This window comes from Protopterus annectens, chromosome 11.part0 (genome assembly GCF_019279795.1).
Source record: "Protopterus annectens isolate FY-2018-M chromosome 11.part0, PAN1.0, whole genome shotgun sequence".
NCBI classification, from domain to species: Eukaryota; Metazoa; Chordata; order Ceratodontiformes; family Protopteridae; genus Protopterus; species Protopterus annectens.
The window spans coordinates 1056842444-1056870033 of record NC_056745.1 but is presented as its reverse complement, the minus strand read 5'-3'; positions in this window follow the sequence as shown (position 1 = coordinate 1056870033).

Here is a 27590-nt window from a genome sequence, read left to right as displayed (position 1 = left end):
AATTGGGCTATGGTTTAGTAGTACCAAAATGAATCACTTAGCTTTGGAAAGCATTACATTTAGTAAGATTAGAGATAACTCAATTTACTCTTTACATAATAACCTTGCACAATTAAAATACAGTTGCTATAGTGTCGTTGAAAACTGCAGAATTAAAACTGCTTGAAAAAAGAACTGATAAAGATATTAAAGTGTATTGTGAAAAATAAAATCAGAGTTTAACAAACATCACAGTTGGATATTAAAATGAATACTACTAAAGGAAGCTTGATCTGTATATTATGAGTGAGATTCTGACTTTGATCTAAACTGTCATTTAAATCTGGTTTGTTAATACCAAAATTAATCAATTAGCTTTAGGGAATGATAGGTTTAGTAAAGAAGCAGCACAACTTATTAATGTCTTTTAATGATTATACATTAAGCATTTTACAATTAAACTGGAATAACTCTGGTGTTATTAAACAGTAATGTTAAAATATTGAAACTGCAGTAATAAGTAATTGCATAATTAAGGCATATTGCAAATAGTTATCAAGCACCTCAGCATGAGTGAGAAATCATCACTTGAAGAGGACAGATAAAACAAGGGCATTTAGTGAGTCTCAGGGATATAACTAGTTAGTTAGTTAGTTAGTTAGTTAGTTAGTTAGTTAGTTAGTTTACAGGGATAATCTGACTGGGTCAAAGTGAACCCATTTTCAACAGAGACCCTGGGAGAAAAGCTCCAAATTACAGACATGTACAAACTTTAACAACTAAAAATATATACAATGTATGGTATTACAAGAGTTACAAAAAGTGAAATACAGATTTACAAGTACATTAAAAATATAAATAAAATAAATGATAAAAGTTAAACCTGATAAATTATAAAAAAAATAAAAATGTGAAAATGCAGAGCCCATAAATTAAGCACAACGTTGTGAGTGTTTGAAAAGTAGCCAAGAAAAATAAGTACAAGTATAAAGACTTGGTTTGAAAAAGTTGATAAGATGATAGAAAGATACAATATGAACTAATCTTAAGAAAAAAGTTAGCTTGGATTGTCACCATGGCACAACCAGGAGTTAAGCATGTGTTTTTTCAGCATGGATTTTAAGGTAAAAAGATTAGAAGTATCTCTCAAAGTAGAAGACAATTCCAAGCTTTTGCAACATAGTAAGAGTAGAGGCTTAGACCAGCTGACTTAGAGGATTTGGATACAGTGAGAAGGTCTTTATCTGTGGAATCAACAAAGTCCACAACCAACAATAAGGTCCAGGAATGAAAAATGCAGACCGACCGAAGTTTCAATACTTTAATAAAACACAACAGGATTGAGGGCTTTTGTATAAAAATACTTCATCAGACTCTTTGTCACCATTTACAAAGACCATCAAAATGAAAAATGGGCTAGTACGATCTATAGAAAACCCACACATAGCAACAATTTATTGCATTTTGAAAGTAACCACACTTTCCACCAAAAATGGGAATAATAAAGGGTCAGTATATTAGAGTGGCCAGAATGGTTTGTTCTCATAATAATTTTGTGGTAGAATGTAAAAATATTGTGGCATATGTTACTTCAGGGGGGATACCCCAAGGTTGCAGTAGCAAATACTGAAGATAGTATCATGGAGAGAAGAATAAGGGGTGATAGAGAGCCCTTGATACATTCTACTTCCAACTTGGCCACAGGGGCATTTTCTAGGAGACACACTGATGGATTTAATATGCAAAAAGTTTTTGTTATGAAGTTTTGTAATGAAGCATCCCAGATTAGAGGAATATTGACCAAAAACTGGCATTGGCACTGCCCAACTAGCAGAACTGTCAACTGCATTTTTCCCCTGTTTAATGAATTTTGGGGAAAATTAGGATATAGCCCATCTATGGTTTTTAGAAGAGTCAGGACCATCAAAATTTAACTAGAACATACATCTGTGCATTGTGAATATGGATGTAGTGATAAAAGGGTTGGCACCTATAAATGTGGATTTTGTAATTATTGCAATGACATCTTAGAAGGGGATACACTGGTTTTAAACCAGATGATAATTATATCTAGGAATTTTTGTAATTGTAATATCATTGGAGTGGTTTATGCTGCTGTCTGTCAATTCTGTAGGAGATATTACATTGGTAAAACAAAGAGAAAAATGAAAGAACGTATATATGAACATAAAGCGGACATTAGAAAGCAGGATAGTAGAAATGCCCTGGCTAAACATATTATTGAGTACCCCAATCATAGCTTTTGTTTTTTTTATTTTGGAACAAATGTTACAAGACCTTGGGGTGACTGTGGGAGGATAAGTTGGAAGAAAGGGAACTGCATTGGTAGTTCAAAGTAAATGCAACCAACCCTCCAGGTCTTAACAAAGGGGTGTTAATAACTAGTGTCTTAAAGTTTAAATCCTATATTGTTTAGCTAATATTAATTACTGTGTGTGTTTATCAGGCATTGTCTAACAAATATTTTTTTACCAGAAGCTTATAACTATGTATAGGTTTGTGAAAGTTTATTTTGTGTCATTAATGTGTGGTGTGTTGTATAAATTTAAAAACAGTCTTTTAAAAATGTTTTAGGCAGGAAATACTTGTCATCTTTTTTTAAAGTGTGTTTTTTTCTTTAAGCAGTTACCTATAATGCATGTATCATGTGACTATAGGGGGAGATATTTAAAGATGGTGTTTGTGCTTATGCATTTGATTCTGATGAAGTATGTTTATACCAAAGTACTCAATCCTGTTGCGTTTTATTAAAGTATTGAAACTTTGGTTGGCCTTTTCATTCTTGGACCTTATTGCTGGTTGTGGACTTTGTTGATTCCTGTTTGTTTATTTTCTTTATCTGTGGACCTAATTGATCTGTTTGTTTTGTATGGATTGATGATGTTGTTTAGAACTGGGCAGGTTAGGGGGTTGTAGACCAAGATATAGAGTGTATTAAGTTGGGTATAACGCAGGTAGTTCTATCAGGTTTATTTTTTTTTTTAGTGACAGACAGTGATGGCTTCTGGTTTTTGAGATGGTGGGAAACTTGGTCACCTTATTGTAGCATTGTTCCATGTTGGCTCTGGAAATGCCCTGTAAATTGATAAGTATTAGTGCTCCATAGAGAAGGGAGGGTAGAAGGAAAGTTTTAGCAAGGATGACTTTGGCAGATGAGGTGAGGGAGTGTTTATTTCTACATAATGTACCAAGTTTCTGATGGGTTTTCTTTATGTTATTTTGTATGTGGAGATCAAAGTTTAGTTGATTGTCAATAATTACACCATTAGGTTAGTGTGATGGACAATTTCAACTGTGGTGTTATCAGAAGAGAGAATTTTGAAGAAATTTTGATTAGTAGTACAGTTCTTTGGGAGAAAGAGAAGCAACTTGATCTTTTTAGGGTTGAGAAATAACTGGCTTTTAGTGAGCCAGGATTCAATAGAGGAAAAAGTTAACTGAGTAACAAGAGTGCAGCTGAGGTAGTGTGTTAGAGGTACAGACTCTAGTGGAGTCATCAGCATATTGAATGAGTGTTCCAATAATAGAAGCTAAGTGTAGATCATTGATAAAAATATTACAAAGTAGGGGTCCTAAAATGGATCCCTGAGGTACACAGATGGGATTAGGTAAAAATGGGGAAATAATGTTAGACCATTTTACGGCCTGTTTACGATTATATAAGTAGCTGTGAAATCAATTTAGTGCTTGGAGGGGGGGGGGGGGTGACTTCAAGATTAAATAACTTGTTCAAAAGTAGAGAGTGTGAAACAGTGTCAAAAGCCTTTGACAGGTCAAGAAACAGAGCTGAGACATAGCAACCTGAGTCTCTGGCTCTATTTATATGATCAGTGAAGGCTAGGAAGGCTGAAGTTGTACTGTGGCAAGGACAGAAGCCATGTTGTGTGTGTGTAAGCAGGTTGTTAAGTTGTAAGTATTTCTATAGTTGAATATGGATACATTTTTCCATTATTCTAGACACAGGAGAAGGGAACGCTATTGGACAAAAATTTGTAGGTTCTATTGAATTGCCACCTTTGTGAATAGGGATGATATGGGACATTTTCCAGATGTTAGGTACTTTAGCTTCATATATAGAATGATTTATCAGGATGCTTACAGGGTAAGCAATTGAGTCAGCTGCTAATTTTAGGTAAGTAGGTGGAAGGCTGATAGCAGAGGTAGGGCAAGGTTTGAGTTTGAGCATGAATTCTTTTATGAAACTTATAGGGACTGTTTGAAAAGAGAAAGTGAGATTGTTCTCAGTAGTGATTTCTCTAGAAAGAGAGGGGGTTTGGTCAGGAAAGAGAGGGCAATTAGGGGTTGCCAAAGGAGAAGTGAGACAAGTGTTACTTGTTTTAGAGATAAGATTGGCTATAGACTGGATGAAGTGAATGTTAAATTCTTCTGCAGTTTGATAGGCAGGGGCATTGAGTGAAATCTTGGATTCCTCCTTGGTTGTAGCATGGACTAGAGTTGTGATAGTGGAACAAAAATTTTTTGGAATAGTGTTATGTTTAAGCAGCAGATGATTATAGTAAGTCTGTTTGCCTTAGTAACTTTTCTTTTGGTTACTCAGATGTTTGAAAGTAAAGAGAGCTTGATCATTATTTCTTTGTTTCCATAGAGCCCAGGTTGTATCCTTTTTTCATTAGAATTTTGCTTTCCTTCGTAAGCCATGGTTGTTTTTGATTCTTTTAGAACGGACTGGAGCTAAGGTATCTAGTAGGTTTAGAAAGCAGTTATAAAGTAGTGAACAGCCTCATCTAGTGGCAGTACCTTTAGTGGATACCAGTTTCTTTTAAAGAGTAGGTCATTAAATTTCTCTTTTGAGAACTATGTGAGATTATGTAAGTGTTTTTTTTTTTTCGAGGTTGTGTGTTTACTCGAATAGCTTAAGCAGGTAGGTGATCACTAAGGGAGTTAGGATATGTACCAACACTGGTGAAGGTGGAAGGGTGTGATACCAGGATCCAGTCTAAGGTGGAATGTTGTGTGTAATGTGTATTATACCTAGTAGAGCAGGAAATTAGTTGAGTAACTCAAATAGGTTAATGCTGTTTGTGGACTGATGGGAAGTTAAAGTGTGTCTCCTAATATGATGGTTTCATTTTGGAATGTATGAGTGGCCCCGGAAAGAATGTCCTCAAGAAGAGGAATGTTGAGTCCGGGGGGTGGGGGGGGATGTAGAGAATAATTAAGCAGATTCTCTTAGTGTTATTTATGTTTAAAAAAGAAACCAGAAATTCTGCAGAGGAGAAACTAGGAGTATCTTTACTGTAAGGAGTGACATTGACCTTATTAGGACAGAGAAGAGCTATACCACCACCTTTCTTATGGGCTGTATCAGACCTGATTATGCTATGGTTAGCAGGTAGGATTTGCAGAGTCAAGAATGTCGTATTTTAGCCAGGTTTCAGTAAAGGCTAGTATGTCTGGCTTATACTGGTTTATCCATGCATGAAAAGTGGACATTTTGTTGCATAAACGTCTGATGTTGAGAGTGATGATATTTAATTTTTTGTTGGGAACATTCTAAGGATGAGTAATTGTAGGACCAGGGTTGGGGTGGATGTCACCACATTGTGGTAGTAGAGATATTACAAAGGAGAATATAAAGTTAGCTTTTTGCAGGGATTGATGACTGGGTGATAAATGTGCAAAGTCCAAGAGTTTGGGGATAAAGTAGTAGGGCAGGTTATATGGAACCAGTTGAGGAGACATTTTTTGGAAGCTGTGATGGTATATGAGGTTGTAAAGAGTAAATACATATGGGGCACACTAATAGAGAACTAAGTTGAAAAAGTGATATATATATATATATATATATATATATATATATATATATATATATATAAAGATAGAGAGAGAGAGAGCGAGAGAGAGTAAATACTGTAAGTAAGGAGGTCAGTGAAGAGAACAGTATAAAAGAGAGACAGTGCAGCATATTTGGGAGCTAGGAATGATAGACATGCATCTCTTTTGGAGTATTTCAATGCTGTGGTGAAGGTGATGATGGTACATTTGTACTGGCAAATCAGGATGTCTCTTCTCATTTTCAAAATGGATGTCAGGATGGCATGTTCCAGTTATGGAAAGAAAGATCAGAGTCTTCAACCAATCAGATCAACCACATATCAGGATGATGAAGTAAACATGGTAGATTGAAAAATGTAACTGAACTTGTCAATTTTCTGGCTGGCTGTCATCCTCAGCATCAACCTGGACCACCAGCTTTAACATCACAGTTGTTTCTCCTTCTATGGCTAAAAGTTCTCATTACGTATACCACAAACAGACTGCAAAATGACCGTTTCTTTTGCTAATTAAGAATAAATTCCTACCCTTAGCAGGTCTGAATAATAATTTGGTGGATACTACGGATGCATAAGTCATTTCCAGTCATAGCAACTAGAAACCTGGAGGCAAACGTACAAAAGTAAAAATGTTTTTCAGTTTTGTTTCTCTTTATAAATATAGCAAAAGTAAAAGCCAATGGAAAAGGTTCTTACTCTGAACAGATTTTTATGAATACTTGTCTTGTATCAGCTAGCACTAACTTACCAAAGTGTTTTGGTTTAATCAACTAGAAATCGAAGCTGCTGGTTGGTTGCCAGATGTATGCATTAGTTTTTCACTTCCATTAGTCTGCATTACTAGACTTTGGTTAGAGATGTCTGCACAGGTGAGCAGCTGTCAAGTATTATTTTAGTATTATGTTACAATATGCTATTTTTATTATGTGTTTATGGAAAATTTAGAGTAGGCACTGTAGAGCTCAGCTAATCCACTGTTTTTCTCCTTCTATGTTTACTGTATAGCCTGCATCAGGCTGCTAGTATGTTCATCTCTTTCTTTCATTGAATACTTCCATGTATGTCTTTGAAATTCAGAGTTATAAATTTTCCAAGGAAGCATTATGCCATGTATACATTTATCAATTAAAGCAAAACACTTGTCATGTTTCTTCAAGGGAATAACCTTTAAAGATACATTATATGTGACTGAGGACAATTTGGAATAAATTTGTACAGAACAGCATAGCACACTAAGCAAACAGTGTTGTCGCATTAATAGTGAGTAATAAATTGATAGATCATCAATGTAACTGCAAAAGTTTCTAACTACTAATCAGCTTTATGAAACCACATGGTCCATTTGTGTATGCAGCATATATAGTTCTAGTCTAAACATTTCATAGTCACCTTGTTTCTATAAATTTCTTCTAAAAAGCTTCATGGCACTCATTATATTATTTTCCAAGCACAGAGACACCTAAAAGTTAGAAAAGTTGATTAATCAATGAATTTAGTCCCTAGATTTTCCTTTCATCCAGCACAGCCTTCTTCTTTACCCTTTATGTAACCTTATAAAATTGTCTCGCCAATGCAGCAGCAGAATGGTTATTTTCTTCATTCTCATAACATATTATCTAATGGGTTCACTATGGTCAAGGAGGAATCTTTCAGTAAATGTACATGATATATTGCCCAACCGAATCTATCACTTTGTGCTGAAAAAAATTTCTTTTGAAAGAATTTGGTCAGGATTTGAGTTCTAACTCTTCAACCTGGAAGCTAAACATCTACCACCACTGCCCAGAGGCTGTCAAGAAAGATGAATATTTGGACCAACATGGAATCAAAGAAACTAAAGATGGTGGAATATAGGCACATCATTTTAGCTACAACAATTCATAATTCTTATATTATCCTGAATGGATTTTTCACAGAATGCAACAGTATGTTTGACAAAGACTGTTGTTGCATTACTGAGAAATAGCACAGTATATGTGCCCCTTGAGGAAAAAGACACCCCTTCTGATTGAGTATTCCATTTTAGGAAGACAAAATTATGAGAAAGAGGTGACAAAGAGTTAAGGTGTCTGCCTGGTGCCATGGCTAAAAGGGACAAGGATTGAAGCCTACAGATTGCAGATGGTATTGCTTGAGGAAGGGGACTATATGTCATTGTTCATTCTTGGTTAATTGCATTTGGTAAGACAGTCTATAAGTAATGCAGGAGAATGTAGAATTGTTAACATGGACATTAAGCAGATAATGTACACAGTTAAGATTCCACTCAGTTGCAACTCATGCATGGTATGCCTAAATATGGGATGCATAGCACCAGGAATTTTAACATTTAGCTGAACAACTGGAATAGATTACAGTGCTTTGTCATCAGTAGAGGATTTTGCCCTACTAAGATACATATGGTACAGGCATATTCTTTTGAGATGAGATCATTGAACCTGGCTTGAGAGGGAACCAGGGTCCCAAATAACAGATTTAAGTGTTTCCATACTAGATATTTAAACTAACCAAAGGTGAGGTATAGTAAAAACTAACTCTGAGAACATCTTAACCCCTACAACCCATAACATTTTCATGTACTTAAAGATGCACACTGCACTATAGAGAACAATATAAGGAGATTAGTAGTATATGAAAAAAAAAACAAATCCAGCATAAATATGAATTAGAAAATATGAGACCAGATAAAATGCAAAAATAGGTTTGTAGGTAGTTACTAGGCTAGCCATAAAGTGTAATATTGAGTAGCCTAGCCCAATTTCCCAGTTGCCCCTAAGCACTGTATGATTAAATGATTTGCTCAAAGTCACACAGTAGGCAAATGAGGGCTAAAGGAATCAATCCCTGTGCCACAGGAACTGCAAATCACAGCCATAACCCTGTGTGCCAGCTGTCAACCAAATGGGCTCTGTTTGATCCCTGTAATGGATCCAATGCCCACAGTCTCCAAAAAAAGCTATTTGTTTTGAGTTAGATACAAGAAAGTAACTTGATATTTTGAATATAACAGTAAGATGTTCTGCACAAAATAATGACTAGAAATTAAATATGCTAGAACTCATATTATGGGGAGAAAATTGGTTAGGAGTGGGGAAGGAAGGATAAAAAAACAGGCAAAAAGTAATGAACAAATAAGAGTATAACCCTTTCCTTAATGGAAAAAAACTAAATGCAAGAGAATGGATGAGGAGAAAAGGGGAAGAGTAACACGTCTGGCTCTCACTGGAAATAAGAAGTCATTCTGCACATGGGTATCCTACATAATACTACTCATGATGAGGCAACATTCAGTAAATATTAAAAAATATCTTAAAGCTGCAGACAAAGGGAAAGTTACCAAATGTAACTACAGACCTATACATTAGACATGCCTAAAAGCAAGTACATGCCTGATACCTTTGAAGGGACAGGACTTAGACATTTAGTACTAGAATCTGAAAAAGAAACTGTAGCTTTGGCCAGGTATTTTAAGTGCAGAGAAATAGAGAGCAAATTATGTTGTGAAGTGGTCTAAAACTTGTGAACATCTGACTTCCAAATAGTATGGTTCATAGTAACCTCAATTACCAAGTTATGTCAAATAAAAAAAAGAGAGTTCTGGAATTTTGGACAGCAAACTTTACAAACTGGGACAGAGCATCAGGAAAGTTCTAGCAAACAAAATTAATATAGTGTGACTGAATAGTCCAGGTACACAAAAAATACCATCTTTGAAGTGTAAATCTCTTTATCAAACAAGTATGAAAATCATGAAATGAAAAGAAAAATGTCAAATTACTTAAATGAAGTGGAGACAATGGTAATGGAAGAACAACATTTAGGAAAACAAGTAAACAAAGATAGAAAAAGACAAATTATAACAAGTCAAATTAAGTCTAAAATGGCCTGAAGGCAAATGTCAAAAGTGAGAAAAGGACAAATAGTTAACATAAATGTCATTAATAATTGTAGAGTTACATAGTGGAGTAAAGACAGAACTAGGAACAATAGTGAAACTTAGGAAAATTGGGTTATGAACAAATGAAAGTTGAAAAGTACATGGGTTACTGCATCGTCACCCCACTTCAATGTATATTGGTGAAGAAAAGAGACGTTAATAATTTCCATTCTGAATAATTAGCATTAAAATGTTGATGATTTAGGTCTTTAGAGAGATGAAATAATTATAAAGAAACTTCCGAAAGTAAAGATAGACAACATAATTCTGATAGAGTTCAGTGAAACTTGTTAGAAAATGCTGAAGAACTAATATTGCCTCCAACTTTCTTCATTACTTACTACTGGGATCTCCGGTTTCTTCCCACATTCCAAATGCATGCAGTAGGTGGACTGGATGCATTAAATCGACCACAAGTATGAGTGTGCATGTGTGAGTGGTATAGAAGAATAACCATGTCAGGGCCAACAACTTGGTAGTGTGAACACTGGCTGTAGATGATTGACACTGTTGATGTGACACCTCAACCTAATGTGCAAAAATGGGAAAAAGAGGGGTCTGGATGAACGAATGAAGATGAGTGTAGTTTTCTTAGTGACAATAAGAATACAAATGCTTAGTAAGACTGAAAGCAAGTCAGAGGCTAAAACTACTAGCTGTGAATTTCAAAGCACTTGTAGCTGAAATCACAAAATCGGGAGGATGAAAATATCTTATCATATGTAGATGCCAGTGTGACATTGATCACAAGGAAGCATGGCTCACTGTAAAGAAAGTTATGTCAAACAAATTTGTCTGCATAATCTAGGTAATAAGCAAGTAGCAACTACAGGTGTGATGAACTTAAATTTAAGCAAAGCATCTAATACAATATACATTACAAAAACCTAGTAAACAATTGATATTGTTAGTGTTGTTGTTTGTCTTTTGGCTTTTTCCCGGTAAGGGGTCGCCACAGCGGAACTCTGGTCTGCTAATGATTGGCAGTAGGTTTTTACGAAACGCCGAGGTGCCAGCTCGACGCCCAACCTTCAACGAAGGCACGCCCATTTATGCACACATGTCTTTCGAATGCTACTCAACCGCGGGGAGGACATGCAGACTCCACACAGAAGGCACTCCCAAGCCAAGCCGAGAATGGAACAGGAGAACCTCTTGCTGTGAGGTAACAATGCTACCTCTGTACCACCGCAGAAGAGTGCACTGCAAAATTGGCTTGACAGAAGCACTCAAGAGGGCATGGTAAATGGAGACAGTTCAGGAGACTGGGTAGTCACCAGCAGTTACTGCAGAGATCAGTACTAGATCCATACCTGTCAAATGTCCAAATTTTCACATTCATATTTTTGCTCTATTCTTCATAACATTTGAGGGTTCTGACAAATCTTTGAGGATCAAAGTGACTATATAATGACAGACATTTGTGTTCCAGATTGCATACCCTTCAGAAATAGATGTTAATGCAAAACCTGTTAGTCTATCAAGTGTCAAAGTCTATGAGAGCAATATTTAAAAATTGTCTCTATTTTTGGATGTTTGTGCATGCATTTTTTATTGGCTTTGCCCAGAATTCTTGCTATTAGTGGTTGAAAGAAAACTAGAGCTCCTCCCATTCAATACATACATAAATGGCATTAAAAAGATTGCTTTGTACAAATGTTGCAAAATATATGACAGGTTTGATGAGCAAGAACACACAGAATGCCATTGGAAAAGCCTTGGTAAGACTAAAAGAACTGTGTAAAATTTCCACTTGTTATAGTAAAAACATTATATGACTAGAATGGAAGTAATATTTGCAAAATCAAAAAGCACATCCACGCATAGACTGAGGAAATGTACTGAATTTATTTTAGTGCTTTTCTCCTTTAGAATTTCAGATTTCTTCAGAGTTTCAAAATCTCTAAATTAAAGTCACTGTGGTTTCTCAATCTCTCTTTGGATGCCCTGTTTGTTTTAATTGGCCTTTGCATCTCATCAGGGATTCTGTTGTTATGGCACATGCTATAAACAACAAAAGTAGAAGTGTGAATTTGTAGAAGATAATATAAAGGTTAAGAAGCATTACAACAAAAGAAAAGAAGGGAACTAGATTGCCAGCATGGATAAGAAGAAATATTAGGAGCAAAAATACGTTATTGTCTCTTTAGAAACAACTTTTAAAACCCCATTTGGAGAATAGTATGCAGTTTTAGAGATCTCATTATTACCAGAAAATAGGCAGGGAAGAAACAGTACAGAAGGCAAGCAGTGGTGCATGTTTGTTTTTTTTTTTCCACAAGCCTTAAAAATCAAGATGAAAAGATCCTGGATTCATATTATGAACTAGAATACAGAATTCTGAAACTAAACCCATCAGTAATAAAAGCATAGAAAACCCAAAAGCATAACAACCTCTGTTATTGAAAATTACTAACTAAACATGCTTCCTGATACTACAGTCATGAGCAGAAAAAAAAGTTATGACATTATCATTATACTCAGGCTACCTATACGTAGAGAATAGCCAAAATATTTAATGCTAATCCAGTATTGTATCCCCCTGCTCCTTCCAAATGGAGGTCTTTACCATTATAACTTTGCTTCCCTGCCATACCACAGTAATGTGTGCTAACACTAACTCCAATACTGCCCCTAACCTGACACCTTTCCTTATGAAAACCTGTAATGCTAACACTATACTTGACAGCTTGAACACACACAAGACAAAATATATACATGCTACATACGCTCCTACAAGCTATCCCCTTACCTATTCCTTAATATAACCCTAACCAGCAAACATGCATACTTACGCTCTAACAAACTATTCTCTAACCCTAACCATTTTTTCTAATCCAAACCCACTAACACTTATCCACACAGAAACTAAGTCTATTCCCTTAAATTAACCCTAACTCTGACCGCAACCTTGTATAACTCAATAAGAATGTTATATTCTTTAATCTGACTGAAATGTATTATACTGAACATTTAAATTAACTGAGTATGGATGTCATATTCTGAAACTTTATTGAAATTTACACTAAAGTGATACATATTTATACAGAGCATCTGAAATAGCTATGTATAAATGTATTCTGGAAACCAGCTAAACTGTTACGAAAGGAGTGCATTTTTCTGGCAGTATCATCTGAGCACAGATAGAAGCATAAACTGAACTGTGGTACCATTATGTGTCTGCAAAAACAACAGCAAAGCAGCGAAGCAACAACAGCAAACACAACGAAGAGCAAAGACCAGGAACGTGGTCTTTGCTCTTCGTTGTATTTACCATTATACATCTGTCTGGAAACATAGCTTGAAAATGAAACTTCAGCTTGAAATGTTTCATGGTGTGATGTCACTAATTTGCCGTAATACACGTCTTCATACTTGCTTTGATTCTAATCTGCATAAAAGCACATCTCTTATATGCACATTTTAACTCTAAAATTTACTTTTTTAGATGACTGAAACACATTTACAGAAATTAAATTAGCATGATGAATAATCTATGCAGTTAACTACATTTCATTTATCTTTAAGTGAATGGGAAAAATGATAATCTTCACTTCCAGCTTTGGTGATCTTGTCTTTCAAGTAAAAAGTAAAAAGTAACTTTACTGTCATTTAGACCATGCACAAAAATGCACGGCTGAACAAAATTACATTTCTCCAAGCTAATGTACAACAGAAACACAGAAACAAATACACATATACAAGAACAGTGGCAACAACAGTGATCGAGCCAACCAAGACATAGAATGCATCAAAGCTTCCTCAATCATGCATGATTCCATGGACTACAGAAACCCCTCCAACCACACCGCCACCATCTTCTTTTCTGCCTCCAGCAGCATTTCAAGTCTGGTCTGCCCCTCCAACATCACAAACCAAAAAACAATTCAAAAACAACTGGCATACAAAGTCAGGCCCTCTCTACCTCCATACAGTGGAACTGCCACTACCTGAAGACCCAAACAGCCATAGCCAGCCAACAATCTTTCACCCATCCTCACCAGCCATACCTTCACCAGTTCCATCTCTGACACCACCAGTAGTGTCCCAAACCCAGTCTGATTTCCTCTGACCCAACAAATTCAATCGGGTCCTTACAAACGAACATGGCAAACAAAAATCTGGCTTCTGCCCTCCGCATTCAATTCAAACTCACCACTGAGGCCACTGTAGGCCCAAACTTCCATGATCAGTCCAATGTTCCCCAACAAAGCAAAAACTCAGCAAAGACAATGAACATCACCACTGCAATCCACCACACACAACCGGAGATCAACAGTTCATACAATTTAACATAAATAAATTCAAACAAATAAAATACTTGACTTGTACATCACAGCTCTTGCCAAGTTTGAGCCTTACTCTGCATTGTCCCAGTCACTGTTGAGGGTACTGGGGAAGCTACCCTAATATCTATCATTTTTAGTCATTGTTATGAAGGATTTGGCTTCCAGACATTTCTTCATACCCTTATGACTTAGCTGTGGGCAAAATATCTTGAAGCTTTAATAAACTTGCAAATGAAGTTGCATATAATATCTGTAAAATTACAAAATTGCAGGGTCAAGTTCATAAAATAACATCTGCAGCTTTAACAATTATAAACTGAGAGTATTGCTTGTTGTCCTGCCTTTTATTGGCATTTCTCTGTATGAAATAAACCTTTTACTAATGAATAAATTCTGGTATGTCTGTAACCAGACTGATAATGTACTATAGTGAAATAAACTGATGTCACTAATAAATAAATATATTTTTATAAGTCTGTAACCAAGCTGATAAAGTACTATAGTGCAATAGATCAATGTTACTAATAAATACATTCTTGTAAGTCTGTAACCAACCTGATAATGTACTTCAATAAAATGGAAAGGCTGTAACTTTGTCACTGAATCAAACAGAAACCTCAGGTGGCATTTTTCTCCCTGTCATAAACTCAAATGAAATTAAAGTAGTAATCTGATGCTGTACTAATTCTTCAGCATTTTCAACACTTCTTTACCTTTATAAAATTAATCTTGATGGTTGAATTTTTTAACCCTCAGGCCATAATTTACTCAAAAGTATTTCTCAGTGTGCTTCACCTTGCTAGTCTCTGCCCACTGTCTTAAATGTATCCCTTTTTTCAGCTGATGTAATTTAACTCTTTCTATGTTTCTGAATGCTGCAATAGTTTATCATCACTGTCATGAGCAAGTGTGTCCATTACCTCACTCATTACAATATGCTTCTGTGTTTTAACCTTTTCTGTATGCAAAGATTTAATATTCCTGAACTAATAATGTTGAAATTAAAACAAATATTTCTAGAACACATTTTTTTAGACCACTTTATCCAGTTTTTAACTTTAAACCACACACTTAGTGGAGCCTTTACTGTTGAAGTACTGTTTGACATAGTTATACAATTTACATTTACAGATGTGTTTAAACTTTTCTGAGATTTACTGTCTGATTTAGCTAAAAAATGCATTGTAATAAAACTGAATGGTCATATAATGAAAGTTGAAGTGGTGATGAACTAGTGGCCAGATGTCTCTTAGCTTCTTCTCAGTATCTCTCGTAAGGATTTCCTTGGCTCTGAGACATCACACTGAAAATGTAAAAGTCTACCATCTTCTGTAGAGACTGAAGATTTCTAATATGCTATAGTTAACTACATAATGCCCTTTACACTAGTACCTTGCACAGTCTAAAGTTATTTGATACTTTACTGTAGCTTTTACTGAGGTAATGTCCTGGAGCACTGCTGCTCTGTAAAATACACATAATCGTTCTGCTGATGAGCAACTGTAGATTTGCAAGGTTGCTATGGGGATTGGGGACTTACTTTAACTGCAAATATTGCCTCCCCCTTCAATCATGGTTCGCCATTGTAAGAATTGAAAGGAATGTAGAATACTGGAAATAAAATGGAAATAACTAGATGAAACTGAGATGAGGGTCTCTTTTTTCATTGCCAAGCACTGTGCTGAACAGGTGCTAGTCTATCCTTTATGCATCACATCTTTTGTACCTTTCAGAATAAAAGTCTGCATACACTGCAATTCGGTTAAGAATGTTTTATTATGTACAGTGGAGGTAGATGTCAACAGAATCAAATCAAATCTTACTGTCACCAATAACAGTGCTGATAAACTGAAATAGGCTGAATTATTATGTCCGTAGCTTCTGCACTCATTATACTGTCCATAAATTCTGTACTCAGAATTGTTTATTCATTAAACTGTCCATAGTTTATGTTCTTAGAATTGTTCCTTTCCTCCTGAATGGCAGAATTAATACTAATTGTCCTGCTTTCTGTAGTGTCTGGAATGCTAGATATTTGACTTGACTTCTGCACTAAATCTTGAGTGCCTATACCAAGTTTTTATAGACTCCACTGCAATCACTTTCTATGTATCAGTGAGAACTATTTTACTGACTTATGCATCTGACGTTTCTCTCCTAATAATACTAAAACTCTGATAATTTCCTATACGTTCTACCTGCCTCTTTAACCTTGGTTCCCAATCCTCATACCATATAGAAAGGATCTGTTTGTGCTCAGTATACTGCACATTCTGTCAGCACATGTTATTCTTATCAGTATTCCTGACTGAAGTTTATCCATTGGTGCTGAAAGATTCATTTCTATTACATTCATAGGTTCATAGGTGTTTACTAGACTACTGATCACAATGGCCTTTTTAAGCCTAGCCATGAATCCCAAATCTCTGACAAGTTTTGGTACCCTTGATAAGTATAAGGAGAGACTTGGGAGGTGAAACATTTACAAGCAGGGGGCTGGAAGATGAAGCATTTACAGGCTGCTTGTGTCCATTATAGACATAGATACCAAACCAGGGATTAATTTCCTGCTCCCCAACCAATTTTTCAAGTTACACTTGAATGGGTTAGGGAGGAACTCTGCTTCACATGGATGTGGAGCTTGTTTCAGAAGAGTAATAATCTCTGGGATGCATGCCTGTCTCTTCAACAGATCTTATTTATATCACAGGCATGGTTTAAGTATTTATAATTGCTAATATAGTGCTGTTTATTTTGTAGATATGCAGGAGGTCTAAGAGAGGAGAATCTGTCAATGCCTTGTATGCCAGGCATGGATCTTCTCTCAACAGGCTTTAGGAGACAGAATGCATGGACAGGGTCTTGAGGCAGTTTTCAAAGGACATGTTACTTACAGGCTGCATTGTTTTAGAGAAGAACCTTTGTGGACATTCCAGTTGTTGGATATGCCTGGTTAGGTATATACCAAAGGGGGCATTGTACTCAATGAGAGGTCTGATGAATTCCAAATACAGTGGAACAATGGCTTGCTTGGACCTAGATGCCATACCTTTATTTATAAGTTGCAAAACATAAAATGATTTTGTCATTACAGTAGACATGGGATGGTCAAAGGCTAGATTACTGAATATTTGTGTTCCCAAGTCCATGACTACTGGCTCAGCTGTTAGGGATGTGTTGTCAATGTGATAGCCACCAGAGGTGGATGATTTCCCAAAGGATACTGTTATGCATTTCTTAGCATTTAGTTTTAGTCCGTGGCTTTGGCACTAGTTGTTTGTCTGTGTCGGCCCTTCCTGGACAACACTGATGTCAGTGGACAATTAAATGACAGCTCCTAATTTGCAATCATCTGTAGATTTAGGCAGCCAGAGGCCATTGCTGTTGGCCTTGTCTTCAGAGAAGTAAATACAAATAGTAGCAGTCCCAGGATGAATCCTTGAAGAACTCCACTTGTGACTGGTCTCTTTGTAGAGGTAGACTCCTCATTTCTAACTTCCTGCATCCTGTTTGTGAGCCAGCTGTCTATCCACCAGGTGACATAAGGATTTGTGCCTAACCTCTTATGTTTATGAGTGGGGGATTGTGTCAAATGCTTTAGCTAGGACAAGGTAGGCAGTGTCAATCATTTTGCCCTCATCCATTGCTTAGGTGATCTTCTCAAAGAAGTCCACCAGGTTGAGTGGACATGACCCACCCTTGTTGAAACCAAACTAGGTTGGGTCCAGTGTCTAGAGGTTTCCTATGTCATTATTGATCATTTCCATAAGAATTTTTTCCAGATGTTGCAAATGAGAGTAGTGAGACTTAGGGGGTCTATAGTTTCAAGGGTCTGTAGATGGTCCATCTTTGTGCAAAGGGATAACTGTTTCTGTTCTCCATTCATGAGGCTTGTTTGGAGGCTACAGTTAAATAGCCATTTCAAAGGGCTTGATAGATCATGTTTCATGCTATTTAGATGGCATCCTGGTAATATTTTCTGGGCCCATCGATACAGTGTTCTTGGCATTAGAGAGAGTATTAAGGACCCATTCCCTAGTGATAGTAGAGGGGAGTTATATTTGATAGTATTTCCTAAAGAAAGTTTAATGGGGAGAGAGGAGTAAAGTTGGAGCTGAATTTGTCAGCCAGTAGGTTTGCTATTTCTTCTGCCTCAGTATACATGGCTCCATTTAAAATGAGATCTGCACACAATCAGGTTGGGAGGGTGGCCTAATGGTTAAGGTGTTTGCCTTACAAACACAATGTACAAGGTTTGAATCTCACAGGGGATAATTGGCTAGGCTTAAAATGGCTCGCAAGGGCAGTTAGCCTACTACTAACCTATGAACCTATGAATTGTGTATTGCCTTTGAGGTTGCGGACATAGCTAAAGAATGCCTTGTGGTTGTCCTTGGCCTAGGCGGCCAAATTTACCTCAAATTATGCTTTGATAGACTTTGTCCTCTGAGTTGTTTGTTTAGTTTGAGTTTAGTTTGATGAGTTTGCTTTTATCTTGCTGGGTTCTGTACCTCCAATTTATGCCATGATTTTCTTCCTTCTGTTATACAGCCTATTAATGTTGTGATTCCACCAGGGTGGTTTGTTTTTAGAGTTAGTTCTGTACTTCTTCTGGGTGGGTACAGGTGCCTCTATGCAGCTAATAACATGCTTGTATAGGGTTTATGTGAACAGTTTTGCATAGACAATAGTGTTCTCAGGGTTTATGGGGGCTTGAAATTTTGCCAGGTTATCACTTAATTGTAAGAAGTTAGATTTGGAGTACTTCCTGAATATTCCAGGGTTAGCTGGAGTTCCAACTTTTATTTTTACTTCAAAAGAAACCATTCTGTGGTCTGACCTTACCAAAGAAGAGATTACACTAAGGGGTGTGCAGCACTCTCACATATTAATGAGGACCAGATCCCCTGTTGATGTATTGACAATCAGGTCCTGGGAGTCTGTGTTTATAAAATCCAGGAATCTTATGCCTTTACATTTGGTGTCATATATGATTCTAGTTAACAGTGGGTTAATTAAAGTTGCCCATGAATATGGTATTGGTTTGGATGGTGAGTATTTCCAATAAGTTTAAATACATGGTATGGGTTTCCAGGGTCATAGAAGGGGACCCGTAACTTGCAAGGACGTGGTACTGGAATTTGCCTATGGTGATTTGAATGTGGAGCAGCTCAAGTACATTGTCCTGTTTGACCAGCCTTGAGGTATATTTATTTTTTATGTAAATTGAGACCTCCACCTTTAGTCCCTGTGTGTAATAACTGATCTAAATGTGTGGAAGGCATTATAACCTTGCACTGGTGTGCTCTCCACAGCTTTAAACCATGTCTTATTGGCTGCACAGATGTCAGCATTCTCTAGGGTAAAATGAGCTTCTAGGCAGTGAAGTTTTTGTTTAGACTCCTAGCACTGAGCAGTAACACCTTTAGATTTTCTTGCTTTTGATTTGCTATGTTGGAAGTACTTTCAGTTCGGCATTACCTAAAAAGGCATTATGGGTGAGGACAATTTTTGGTTAATATTCAAAAGCCTAGAGGGGAGAGGTGTAGACCATCCAGGGCAAGGCAGTGTGGTCTGTTGACCATCTCTTTCCATGCTGACAATGACTGCCCCGCTTAGAATGACATCAGAAACTAAACCAATTATTAAAGTCAGTAATTATTTGTTCATACTGAGGAATCATCCTTGAAGAGGGTAAAATGCTGCTCATGCTAGGCTCATGCCAGCCTGGGACACATATTTTCAGAGCTCCATGATGTCTCTCTGCATATAGTTTAGGGACGTATATCTGAGGTCATTCACATCCACATGGACTATGACTGAGTCATACTAGTACTCCCATGACCTGAGTGCATGCATAATGTGGCAGACCCTGGCCCCTGATAAGCAACTGACCGTGACTTTCTCCTTACTCATCCTGGCTAAAGGGGCATCAGTGTGAGTCATAATGGAATGTCCGATGACTAGAATGGTGGATTATGTGGTGGCTTGCCTTATGGGCTTAGAAGTAGAAGCTCCATGGGATATGGCTGTGTGTGTTGATGTGGGTGTGGTTTTGAAAAAGTGCATTCTGATTTGCTGAGAGTGTTTCTTATGTGCATTTCATCTAGGAGGTATTTGGGGTTTATCATGGTTACATTTAAGTGTCTCAGCATATGTGGGTCTATTTGTCTGCTTTGTAATGTGTGTGATGGATGCAGCATGTAAACTACTGACAATCGTATTGGCATTAGGAGTGCTTTTATGTAAGAGTTCACCTCCAGGGACATTGTGTATATACATCTCTCACATACCATGTCAGCTTGTTTGAGAATTAACTGGTTGTCAAAAAACATGAGGCAATTTTTACATTGCCTCAGAATGCACATATCCACCAAGCTGGCAACAGAGGTAGTGGGAAAGTTCATATCCATTGCAACAGACCCTTTTTTATTGATTAGACAGTTGAAGTGAGAATATAAAGTAATGTGTGGAGCATCCAGTTTGCAACTCTGGAGGCAGTGCTTGTCACTGCAAGCTAGATGTCCTGTGTGCAACTAGGTATTGGTGAAATTCCAATAGTGCTTTGACAGCAAAAATGTCAACTCAAGGTGTCTGTGGCTCTATTGAACACTGTCAAACACTTGAGTGGAAACTAATAAGTAGAGCTTGATGATTTATGGATAGATTATTTAGTCAGATATTCTGAAGTTAGAAGCAAATCAAGCAGTCCTTATTGAAAAGAAAGAATTAGCTTGTAAAGAATGATGAAAAGAGGGGAGTCACCTGAATGGCTACTGCCCAACTACTACTAGTGTTGGTGTCAGCACAGCAGCTTCACTGTGCTGGGATACAATGCTACTTTACTTTTTCTCTCACCAGAAGCAAAATACTTGTAAAAATCCCAAGATGAGAAGCAGACCACAGCCTCTTTGGTGATCTACAGTCTTGTCCCAGATGATGTAAGGGTCTGCAGACATGTTGTAGCTTTTTTCTGGTAGATGCCTTTAATAGCAACCAGACTAATCAGGAAGATCAAGCACAGGCATTCACTTCCCAACCAGAAAGAGTCAAGAATCTATGCAATCTGCTCCTTCTCTCACAAGGAGCAAAATATAAGCACATATTCCAAACTATCACCTATGAAGCAGTTATTAGGCTTTCTTATTATCAACAATCCCCAGGAAATAATGTCCCTATGCTTCTTCTCTCACCAGGAGAAAAACAAAAGTGCTAACCTAGGGATGACTATGAGAGGCAGAATGTGGGCTGTCTGATAATTGGTGGTCTTGGAGTAGATGTTTCAGATTTTAAAAGTAAGATGGAAAATTCGTTAATATCCTAAGAGCTCCAGAGTGCACTAAGCAGTTAGATTTGAAAGAAGGGGTAACTTAATCTTTAGCTCTCTAGGTGGAGAGACAATTTTAAAAGAGCAAGATAGATTGAAGGGGGTGGACTCTTTGTATCCTGGGTCTATGGAATACAGTGGAATGGAAAATAAATTGAAATAGTTGAAGAGGAGTGATTTCACAAAATGATAATTTTGTGCTTACTCACAATAGTCAATGAAGGAGGAGAGGGAAGGAGATATGTGGTCAAATTAACATAAGGGGCAGGCAACTAGAAAGACAGTTGTATGTAAATCAACACAGCACCAGGGTGGGAAGGTGGAGAAAAACTTAGTTTCTGTGTGACTTACAAGAGACACAAATGATGTCTCTTTCCTATTTTAAATGTGTAACTAAAAGCAGAATACAAGTAAAACACAGTATACATAAAATTTATCACAATATAGAAAATGGAAGAAGGCAATAAAGCAACACAAAATACAAGAAAGCAAAAACAAACTAACCTTTCCCCTCACAGCAAATTGTGACAGAATCATGGTGAGACTTTCTGCTAAAGCCTTGGAATGGTTTATTTTACCCCTTACATAGAAGTTCTACTTCCTAGCTGCACCCAGGGTTTGCAAGTAATTAACCTTAATTGACCTGTTCTCATTTCTGTGTGGCTTACAAGAGACATAGCTGTGGTCTCTTTCCTAGTTCAAATTTGCAACTAAAAACAGAATACAAGTAAAATGCGGTGTAAAGAAAATTAAGTACACTATATAAAATAGAAGAAGGCAATAAAGCAACATAAAATACAAGCAAAAACAAACTAACATTTCCCTCACAGCAAGTTGTGGCACAGTCTGGGTGGGCTTTTTGAGTAAAACATTCACTGAAATTTCATGTAAAATATAAAATGAAGATATAAGCCTGCTTTAATATGGCTGCATTTCTAGGTTTATGCAAAAAAAGTATACTGTATTTATGTCTAACAAACTACATTTAAGTTAAACCTGATCTTACAGTAACAAACAAATCCCAAATTCTAAACTTCTGCAAGAATGAGCTCTATTATAGATATGACTTTCCTGGCTAGCTGCAATTATATGTCATGCAATAGGTCACTGCTTGATCTCATGGATAGAAACATACTCAGACTAAGTTAAAAGCTCCATGAATGCTATATAGGAAAAAAAATTAACTGAAGTTCCAGTAACTTAAGTACCCAGTGCTGTAACATCAGGCCCATTTCCCTTCTTGGCTACTTTGTCACTGGTCACTGAGAAGCTAGTTGTTCAACAGTACAATTTTGAGAAGCACAACTTAAGGATGTGAATTCCATAAGCAAACTGTACAACAAAAACAACAACAAAAAGAAAATCATATTGTATATCAGACCCCAAATTCATCTTCTCAAGGGAAATATCAAACACATTACAAAAAACTGAAAATATTACAAAGTCCAGTAAAGGAGCTCATGAACTTAAGCTATCCTCTGAAGTCAAAGATAATTATAAATCCTTCTTTAGCTATGCTAGAAAAAGTTTCTTCAAAAACAATACCCTACATTGCTCTGACCTTATCCATAATGACACTTCTTATTCTGACCCACTGGACATTGCCAATATTGTTGCAAACAAATGTAGCTCCAACTTCACACCTAAAACATATAACAAAAGCCATGAATAACCTGAATCCATTACTCCCCCAATTACTTCTAAAGAACATTTACTGAAAGTGCTAGTCGAGGACAAAAATATTTCCTCCATAGGACCTGACAACATATCTGGTTGCTTAATTAGTCATGTTAACATATGCTTGCAGACCCACTTCTTAAACTGTTAACAGTTTGGCTTCTGGTGTTGTCCATGTTGATTGCTGCACTGGTGTAGTGATGTCCACCCATAAGGATGTCTGTACAACTGTCCCAGGTAATTGCAGACTGATAAGCATTACTAGCCTTAGCTGTAAAGTGATGGAACCTACTATAACCTTATAACCAACCTAATAATCTAAAACATCACTATTATTATTAGACTTAATATCCCCCAACAGTTTTGCTTCAAAAAGGGTAGATCTGATAAACTTCTTCAAAAGAGATATGGAGCCTATAGACAGTGGTTATGCAGTGCACATGGTTTATATTGTCTTGATCAAGGTTTTTGGCACCTTTACCCATGTTAGCATAACAAAGCAACTAAATGCGTTAAACATTGACTCATATATGGTAAAATGGATTGCAAAGTAGCTGAAAGACAGCGTCTACACAATGTGAGTTGCAGGTACCTCATCAAAAAGTATGAATGTGACCAGCAGTGTCTTACTGGTTTCAGTGCTATAACCTATCCTTTTGGCCTTTACTTCTCAGATCTCCAGAAGAAATTCAATTCCTTTGGTTAACAACGTTTTTACATGATGGTAAACCTGGTGCTGTTCTTAAGTCACCCTTTGACACCTAATCCCTTCAAAATTAACTCTTCTTAGTAAATTAAATGCTAAAAAGTGTAGTATCATCACTTTTCATAGACACACCTTCCCCTCATCATACTGTGCAGAAAATGCACCAGTATAAAATGGAAATATTGTCAGGCACCTAGGAATGTGGGTTGATAATTCCCTCTCTTTTGACCATTATATGACAACAGTTTTCAGGGAATTATTTTCTTTAGCACAGCTAATTGCCAGAGGAATACCATCAAAGTCAAAGGAGGTAATCACTCCCTTATACTCAATGTTGATTAGGCCAATTATCAAGTGCAATGACTCCATTGGGATGTGCCTCACTAAACATATAAAACAATTAGGAAAAACTCAAAGCTTTTTAACGGAAAAGATCACTGGCCTAAATTCCCTGAACTATCAAGAGATGCTAGAAGATATCAATTTGAGGGGAGATCTCTGTCTTACTTACTTGCTTACTATGCCATTAGAGACCTGGTAATTCTAGACCTCCTGTATCTCTGTAAGTCTAATGACTTCACCAGTACTTGAACCAGGAACATAAAATTTCACCAACAGATAAATAAAATATGGTGGAGGAACAGATTTATAACTCAGGTTTACAACTTAATCTAGGGAATACACTCTACCTACATGATCAACAGTCCAACTCACTAACCACCTTTAAACATAACCTAGATGTCTGAATGGTTTTCACAAATTTACACTGATATGGCCCTCCTGAAAAAAGGAGGTATGGCTTCAGAGAGCATAGTGGCAAGGTTTTACTGATCATAAGACTCAATAGCCTTGGAATATGTATGACTCTATAAATCTATGAGGCTAAGGGACTGGAATGCATGCCAACAAAAAATCTTAAGCAATCTCAATCTAAATTAGAAATTGTCATTTGTGAAAGCATTATGCCTTGCCATTCAGGGCAAAGAGCGTTTCAGCCATGACACCAACTGAGACAGCATTCCTGAGTAGATAATAAGAATCCAGTTCAATATGGTCTCTCATACCGCATATAGATAAGAGTAATCACTGGTGAAAATCTATAACGTTGAATTGATGGGTGGTTAAAATCATCTGGTGAGCATTTTGCTTACCTCTTCAGAGATCATCACCCCTGTGATGAGCATATCCACAACTCTTACAAGTATCAACTGACTGTAAATGCAACTGGTTATAGTGTTTTAATGTTGTAACATTTGCATTAAAATTATTGATTATTCTCATACTACTGTTAGTATTCTAGTTTTCTTAATGTAAACAGCTTAGATTTAAGAAAAATGTATAGTAGTACCACTGTTCTTTTGTGTTTCCTAAAATGTCTAAGATCAATGGCAGGATTACTTATTAACCCTGCCCCTGAGACACCACTGATGTCACAAAAATACAGAATGGCTCAACTTTGAAGCAGGTGCATTTTACATATGATGCTTTTTGCGTTAAGATGAACAAATTTAAATCTGGATCAATTATAATATACATCTTTGATAATAACAGTAATAGTTGCAATACATGCGATTGGGTATCCATTTAAAGAAGATCCACTACTAAAAAACTGATGAGAGGGTAATTTGCTTTGGTTGTGTCTTTTTCCACCAGCTTACAACAGTACTATGGCTGTTTACTTTTTGACTGTCATTTTTATCCCGTATATTTCATTACTTTGCTTCCTTTGATCTTTATTAGTTGCCATATCTGATACAACATTATTAAGGAACATTTAAGTCATTCACTGCAGAGCAGCCTTGGAATGCTGACTACTTACTTGCACCATATGTACAATAGTGCAGCCTGAGCTCATTTTCAGAGAATCCGTTTCTAATACTATACAGAAAAACAAATGTTTATAACTCGTTAACCACAACACTAGACTAAAACTGTAAACGTGAAAGCTGTTCACTAGACACAGAGCTTCACAATGCTGTAAATGTTTATAGAGAAAATCTAAGTCATGATTTAGTATTTGGTAAGGAACACAAATGTTATACATATTTTTTGCATATTTGGTGAAACAAATCACAATATGTCAGTGAACATACCATGTAGCCCCATTATAATTTTTTTTTTCTGAAATCAGCCTGTGTTTAAACCAGAAAGGGACATTACAGTGTTGTGGAACATTTTAAGACAGTTTCAGATCTTCTCAGGATACAAAATGAATGAAGCTAAAACAAAGGCAGTAGTAGTAAATTATGTACACACACACAAATTGGTCCAACAAAATCCATATTTACGGGGACATGATAAAATGAAGTATTTAGGAGTATGGATTAGAAATTACTGTGGTGGCAGCTCAGGATATGTGGGAAGAGACAAAACAGAAGATAATGCAAAAACTGAGAAACTGGAAGTTTTGTTATATGGATATGGATACTAAGCTACAAGCCATTAAAATGTTTTTAATCCCTTTAGTCTTATACACAGGTCAGGCATACCTTTATCAAATGGAGGAGAAATTGTGGACAGCAATTAAAAAAAAGTTGAAGGATTTTATCTGGGAAGGAAAGACAGCAAGTGTCAAGTGGAATAAGCTGATTCTACCAATAGAACAATGTGGACTAGGATTACCAAATTTGAGGGGGTATTTTAGAGCAACACGGTTAAGGCTGTTATACATAGCACAGGCAGAAAACTATAATTCAAGGTAGAAAGAGATGATGATGATGCAGGTGGGAAACTCAAGAAATAAGGAGAGATTGGGATTTTGGATGCAGACTCTTAAGGAAAACAACTAAAATCATACAGAGTATTGTATTCATAAAATAGCAGGGAGTATTCTAAGAACCAAACCAGTACGAGAATGGAGAAAAGAGATTTTTCCTATAGGGTTGATTGTGGTCAGGGATACAAATAATAGGCAAGAGGGAGCTGGAATTTATTGGAGAAAACTGGCAAAGGAACATCACATCCAAACCCAGCTACCTACTGCCAAATATCATAGACTAGCACACATTAAGTATACCAATCTAAATATTAGAAAATTACTTGACTATTATTGTAAGATTCACCACCCTAAAAATAGAATATACCTCCACTCCTTACTAGACGGGGACATTCATCCTAACCTTGGCCCAAACAATACCTTTGCCACTGAAAAGTGCAACCAAAATAACACTAGTACCCAAGCCCCTACCAAACCTTCTAACTCACTCTGTATAGCACATCTCAATATACGCAGCATTAACAATACAATTGCCCACCTACACGCCCTCCTAGATGTCCACCTATTTGACATCCTATGTTTATCTGAAACTTAGCTAAAACCTACAGTTAAAGACAATGAAGTCACCCCACCTGATTACAATATCCTTAGACTAGACAGCACAGCTGAAAAGCAGAGCTACAGTTTAGCACTGTAAACCTTAGATCACCTTCAGACAGTAGTGCTGAAATACTCATCTCTAAATTTCAGGTCAACTCATGTAAATCCATATATATTATCTGTATCTATCTTCCTCCAGGAAATAACATTAATACCCTTGAAAATATCCTTAACTGGCTTTCTATTAATCTCCCACAAGAAACTATAGTCCTAGGAGACTTTAATATCGACTGGAAGTCCTGTCGTAATACACACCCCACCACCCATATTAACCTATATGGCTTCTCACAAACTATTAACTCCCCTACCAGAACTAATAAAGCCAATAACAAAGAAAGTACCTTAGACTGGATTCTTACTAATAGTCCTCATCAAACATACAAAGTAGGAACCCTCCCAGATGTCCTAGGTTACCACTCACTAACTTATATTATCAGACATAAAACCAGCCTAACTTACCCAAACACTTTCAGGACAGTACAC